The sequence below is a fragment of the Triturus cristatus genome, chromosome 7 (assembly GCF_964204655.1).
Source record: "Triturus cristatus chromosome 7, aTriCri1.1, whole genome shotgun sequence".
In the NCBI taxonomy this organism is placed as follows: Eukaryota; Metazoa; Chordata; class Amphibia; order Caudata; family Salamandridae; genus Triturus; species Triturus cristatus.
The window spans coordinates 52,185,632-52,192,519 of NC_140590.1; positions in this window are offsets into that span (position 1 = coordinate 52,185,632).

A 6,888-nucleotide genomic window follows, 5' to 3' on the forward strand; every position below is an offset into this window, starting at 1 on the left:
TACTCAGAGGTTTTGATAGTGAGTCAGATGAATTTAGAAAGTGAGAGCGCAGGGATATCTTACGATCAAATACTCAAAGATTCACAATAGGAAAAGGATAGAATCATGAAAAATAATGGAGGCCATCCTGCTCCCCGGATATTTCTGGAAGAAGTGAAGAAGAACAAAAGTAAATCAGAGCTCACCCTGTTTTACAGAAGCGAATCTTGGCCAGAGACTGGCCACGTGCCGTAGTAGGGAGGACAGCCCCAGTGTCTATAGTCTCGCTTGTGTGGTGTTACCATTCTCATGATCTACAGTTTCTTAGTCTTCCTCCTGCTGGCCAAATTTGCATTGACTCTGTAGCTCTCCATTACCTTGCCCCTCTCCAATTCATCCTTCCCTCATCTTCCTCCATCCCTTTATTTTTCTTTCCAACCTTCTCACTTTTTTGCTAATCTCTTCATGCCAAATGTTCTCCAAGATCGGTGCCTCCTCTTCCATATTAATTTCACATGCCTACTCTCCTATGTATGGTCATTTTCTTGTCTTACTTTTTATCTGATATTAATTCTAGACTCTTACCTGACTGTCAAAGCATACAGTCAGTTGGAGTAACTCTGCTTCCATCACGCTTACCTAGTTTCTATGCCCGTTATGTTACCTGCATGTTGTGTTTTTGTTTACTTCTTAGTACGCGGGAAGGGATCAAACAGTAATGCCCTGCTGCTCCCCTCGAGCTCACTGAGGGGCTTATTTACAAGCCCTGTGACTGCCGGAAAGTCACTTTTTGTGACGGACCAGTGGCGCACAGGGTTTAGCCATATCTACGAGGGCACGTACAGCCACCCTACATTGCTTTTCATGGCCTTGTAGATACAGAGTGAGGCAATGCAGAGCAAGTGGTTGCGTTGACACACTACAATAGGGAGGCATGTCATGGGCATTACGGTGGGTTTCCTCACGTAACACCCATGGCATTTGACACATTCCCAGATTTACAACATTCTTTAAACCTGGGAATGCGTCAAAAGCCTACGCCTCCCCAAGGGAGGCATAACAAGGAGAAATAACTTTATGTCTCCTCGTTTTTCCGCAGCACACATAGGAGGAGGAAATTGCCTCCATTGATTGGTTTTGTGCAGGAAGGTGTTTGTTCCTGCACAAAAACAATCATGCCCACAACGCAGACACCCTTGCACCATGGTTGGTACACGGCAGCCAGTTGTGCACCAGTGCTGGGGAAGAGGACAGGAATATGCTTAGCTCATAGATATGGCGAATTCCTGCCCTTTTCTTTTGACATAGGGTAGCGCAGCAAGAAGGCTTATGGCGCCGCCCTATACCAAACGTTTGTAAATGAGGCCCGGATTGTTTACATTCTCAATCTACCCTCTTCCAGCGCAAGCATTTAAGTCAGACCTTCTAGCCAAAAATCAAAGTAATGGCGACAACGCTATAAGTTGCCGGAGTGGACAGTCTGCCCTTGTACCATGAGCTGTAATCCCTCACCACTCCCTTCACCTGCCGGTGGGCAGAAGACGGCATCACTTCACCAATCTCCCTTACTCTGGCTTCACTTCAGCCACTTTCTGGTAGTGTACAATACTTATTTTTAAATGTATTTATTGTTTATATTCTTAACATATTATAAGTATTTGGCACACCTGCACCAGTCTATGAAATAATTGTCTCAAGGACTGAAGAATAAGATTAGACAATCTTAAGATGAAGAACTGGAAGACACAAGGAGTTTAAGAACAATGCGATGCGGGCGAGAAAGGATGAAGAATTCCAGTACCATTCTGCAAGAGTTGGAAATGCAAACGACAGCGAGGCTTTCAGATCCAATTTTTTGTCACTGTTTTGTCAAATCCATTCTACAGAAGCAAACTGGATTCAAGGCCATCCAATGCCTAAAGGAGCTGACTTGTTACATGAAGAAAATCAGCAGTAGTCATGGAAGCGTAGCACCTCTTGACAGGCGGGACGTGCTTGTGCTGCTCCCGATTAGACATGGCAGCCCCGGCATCAAGTAACCAAACTGAAAACTAACAACAATGTCCCAATCAAAGCAAAAAAAGCGCTCTTTTGTGGTTGTTAGTCGTCAAGGGTCATTTGCCGAATAGTTTTACTTTTATTGTGTATGGTAGATTCTCTAGATCCTTTATAAAGAAGTGACTGGTGAGTATAGAACACGATGGACAGGAAGAGAGTGGTGAATAACATGAATCCAAGACATGGGCTGCTTCTCATACTCTTTGTATATGCAGCTCATGCATTGTGGTGACGTGTTAGCATGTAGTATGACAATCACATGGTAACGACACCAGGCTGGACTAAAACTGACCAAACCCAAAAATGACCTTTTTTAAAGGCCCCTAATTCTTCACGGGCTCTTTTCTTGATGGTAGCCGGAGCAATTTCAACACAGTCATCAAGGCAGGATCAGAATGAAGTATCGCAAAGAGTGACATCAACAGTGCAACATCAGGACCAGATTTAATTTATGACACAGTGTGTGCAAATAACTAGCAACTTTCATCCAAATTAAGTCTTTGTAGTGAGGATCTACTTTTGCAGTCAGATGGTCATATATATCTACCCAGAGGCCCTTTGAGGCTTACAAGCAATTAAAAAAAAAAACACAAAATGGCTGATATCAAGAGGTATATCAGTCAGCGCGTACCTGTGTCAACCACATGAAATCTAGTGCGGCTTTACCACAGAGTGACATGAAGGCATGTTTTATGCAAACACAACAGAGAGGCAATAGCCAGTATACTTTTAGAATACAGAGTTATTATTGGAGATCTCCCTACAGAAACAATGAAGCCTAACAGCTGTGATAACTCTTACCGCCAAGTCCCCCCCGTAAAGAGCCAGGGGCACTGAATGGTGGTAGGAGAATGTGTGTGTGTTTGTGAGAATGTACTTGTGAGAATGTGTTTGCCTGCGTCTCTGTTGGGGCAGAGAGAATATAGCGGGGGTCTCTCCCCATCTCTGCCTACAAGGGGAGTTGGACCCCCCTCTCTCCTTTTCCCCAGCGTGAAATACATTCCACTGTAACTCAACAATATCTTATTTTTAATGCAGACAAATCGCGTGATTTGCTTTTTGTCGGTTTCCTTTTTTAACTTTGTGGTGCAATTCGACACCGCCCCTACTCTCAGCCTCTTGTTTGTATTACTCTGTCTTTGTCCGAATTTATTCTGAAGTCAGAAGAATGTCAAAGTGTGAAGTCCAACAATTTAAATACAAGTAAATAAAAAAGAATGAAAAATGAATTCTATTCTCTAGGTTGATTTTGTTGTGTTTGTGTCTCATTGTTTTATGTACATTCCTCATGGACAATCTCTTTCTTGACATCCCAATGGAATGTGCATTCAACTTTCTGTTGGCGGCCATTTTGAACCACATCTAATTCTTTACATCTATCTCAAGGTGCAATATCCATTTGGTGGTCAGGTCACATCCTAATGTAACATAGTGGCATCCATAGGGTGCAACTATTACCGCGACAGTCTCCACGCGCTGTAGGATTGTAGGGAAACATGATTCAGTAAGATCGAAAAAAGGGGGCATTCTAAGCAGAGAAGAGCCAGGTATGGTGGGCTGTCTTAAATTATAGAAGGTGATCCCGGTATCGGAACCACTCAGCGAGCGTGCTCCAAGTTGTAGCCGCCATCACAGAAAAAACACGTCCTCTTCTCCACAGTGCTAAATCCTGAGGATGGACAGCAGAGGGGCTTCTGAGGACCGAAGGATGCGTGAAGGCTGGAGATGCTGAAATCTCTGTTAGGTGTGAGGGACCTATGTGATGGAAGGCTCTAAAGGTAATGTACATAGATTTGAAAATAATGAACTTAGGGACAGATAAGCAGTGTGTTCTGGCGAGTGCAGAAGTGTTCGAAGATCTACTAGACAGTTACAGAGCTAGACGAGCTATCACATGAAGTCTATGAAGATTACAGGCAGGGAAGTTACAGAAGTCTAAGTGACTCAGAAGAGTGGTAGGGGCAAAAGGAAGAATCTTGTACTTAAGTTTCATAAGCCAAAAGCAGATGGATTATTTACCTGGACTGGAAGAGAGCTGATGGTGAATAAGAAAACCTCCAGAATTCGAAGAGACAATCAACATCTCCCAACTGGCCCTGGGGGTAGAAGTCTCCAGCCCTGAACTTTCTTTTCCAGCCCGCCACTTCTCAAAGGGCCTGGGATGTGGTCCTGCAGGCCTTGGGAGGTCTCCCCTGCTTGGTTGGGTTAAGAAGCTCAGAGCGGGCCAAGCTCAGAGCTCAGGCTGGCCCTTGGGTGGAAGTCCCCAGCCATGGGCTCCTGCCATGTTCCAAAGGGCACACAATAGGGTCCAGAAGGCTTGGGGAGGTCTTCCCAGCTTGTCCAGGTTAGGAAGCTCTCACTGGGTCCCTTGTCAGAGCTCTGGCTGGTTCTAGGATGAAAGCTCCTGGCCCTGGGCTCCGTTCTCCGGCCCTCCATCATTCAAAGTGCCCAGGACATGGTCCCACAAGCCCCAGGAGGACTTGGCAGCTTAGCTCGGTTAAAAAACCCAGACAGAGCACTGGGTTCAAAGCTCCACTTAGCTCTGGGATGGAAGACTGTAGCCCTGGGCTCCGTTCTCTGGCTTGCCATATCTCAAAGAGCCCGGGTGGAGTCAGCAGGTTAAAAACTCTAACAGGGCCCTGGGTCAGAGTTCTGGCTGGAAGTCCCCTTGGGCTCCGTTCCCTGGCCCGTCATGTCTCCAAGGCCCTGGGAAGGGGTCCCACAGATCCGGGAGGCCACCCCTACTTGTCAAGGTCAAGAAACTCAAACTGGGCCCCACTTCAGAGCTCCGGCTGGCCCAGGAATGGAAACCCCTGGATATGGTTCTGTTCTCTGTCCCGCCATGTCTCAAAGTGCCCAGGACAGGAACACACTGGCCGGGGAGGCTGCACCAGCTTATCAGGTTAAGAAGTTAAGAACGGGCCCCGGTGCAGAGAGCCATGGGGGCAAAGCCTTGATGAGTAGGAGGGCCGCTGTGGTTCATACGGAAGCCCATGGTGAGGGTCCTGGCTGTGCTGTCACAGGTTCAGATCCTGGTGGTGGTAGAAAATATTAAAGCAAGATCGTTGAAGGCTGAAGTGTGTAGCTGAGCAGCTACCTTGCTGCACTCTATTGAAAGTCCTCTTCTGAGCCAAACCTTTGCCTCAGTGCTTGGGCACACCTCTCCCTTGGTTTCCCACTGCCATCAGTAGGAGGGATGAGGTGTGGGCCTGTTGGAGATGGCCTCCACCGCCCACCCTGCACAACCAGGTACAGGGACTGTGGTACACACCTCGCAGGTCAGCCAGGCGACTAACTGGCTGGAGCTGACACCCGCAGAGTCACAAGGGGGCTACTCTGTGAGGTACCCTCCTGAAAGCTGGCCTCGGCGTGCACAACCGTTCTGGATGTCGTCACTTGCTGCAGGCCTGAATACTCTGGTCGCCAGGTTGACTTGGGCATCTGGTTGCCGGCTGCCTGACCTAGATATTGGACTCATTTTCAAGGCCCTTCTAACCAAATATTAGTTATGGGTGTGCCAACTCAGTGAACCATGTCACCAGCCAAGGAGGCTTAATTTACATTTCACACCGGCCTAGTGGCAATCTGTCTAGACAAATTAAACAAAGCTTTTGTTGCAAAGTTTACAGGTTTGTGACGTAGGTCAAAGGTTATATTTTGGAGGAGGCCGAATGGCAGACTATTAGAGTAATTGCGTCAGCAGAGTACTAGTGAAATGAGCGTACTATCATACTGAATGGGCTGTGTGGGCAGATCTTCCATATAGTCATCATTTGATGTCAGCTATTGCTGCTGGAGTGATTGTGCAGGACACAATCTTCATTGAAGGACTGAGATCACCTGGGTTTCTAGTAGAGAATGCAGATATCAAGAGAGGACAGTGCACGGAGCCCAATGCAGTGATCCGTGCTGATGAAGGAAATGACTAGATCTGTTTTCAGAGTTTAGCTTCGGGCTTCACAGCCTCATCCAGTGACAGATGGCAATGAGACAGATTCACGAGACTGGTGGGGAGGTGAAAAGGAAAGTCATGAGAAGATCTGGGTGTTGTCATAAGGATAGTAAACAAATCAAAATAAGATGTCTTTGAGTGAGGCTGTGTAAAGTGAGAAGAGGAGGGGGCAAGGAAAGAGCCCAGAGGCATGCCCCCTGGGAGTGAGAAGTGTTGATGACTTGCAAGTATCTAGCAGCTGAGAAGTAGCAGTTGAGGATGTGAGATGCAAGCTGTTTATGTGCAAGGCCTGTTATGGTTTGTGAGCCAAGAGAAGATACCAGGGCACAATAAAGTACAAGGATTTTATCTACTTTCAGTAAATGTGATTATTTTTTTAAAACAAGGGACATTATACAAATGGGTTCAAACAAGCCTTAGCAACTGCTACCCCTTGCCTGCCCTTTAGTTTCCTTGGCACTGTTCTTGCTACTCTGTGCTTGTCCATTGTCCCACATGGACCCCGCTGCTACTCTGCCCTGAAGGGACAGGACAGAAGCAGCAGGACTCAAATTGAAAATAGCTCTTGGCAGTCCTTATTTACAGACACTGCCCTTCCTCTAGTGGCTAGCTCCAGATAGGATGATGTTGAGACTAAAGTTAATCTTTTAATATCATTGAGAAGCAAATGGTATGTGAGCTTGCTTCGGTCAACCTTGAAATGCTGTGACTTGGTGAACTGACATCCCTGTCACATGCCAGGATGAATATAGAACTGGGACAAGGAAGAGTCATGAACCTGCCACATCATCCAAGGTCACCATTCTTTATGCTGCTGAGCACGTGGATTTAATAATCATGAGACCCCACACAGTGCATTATACAGATGCCAAGACCGCCTTACGATTTATAGCTGGGGC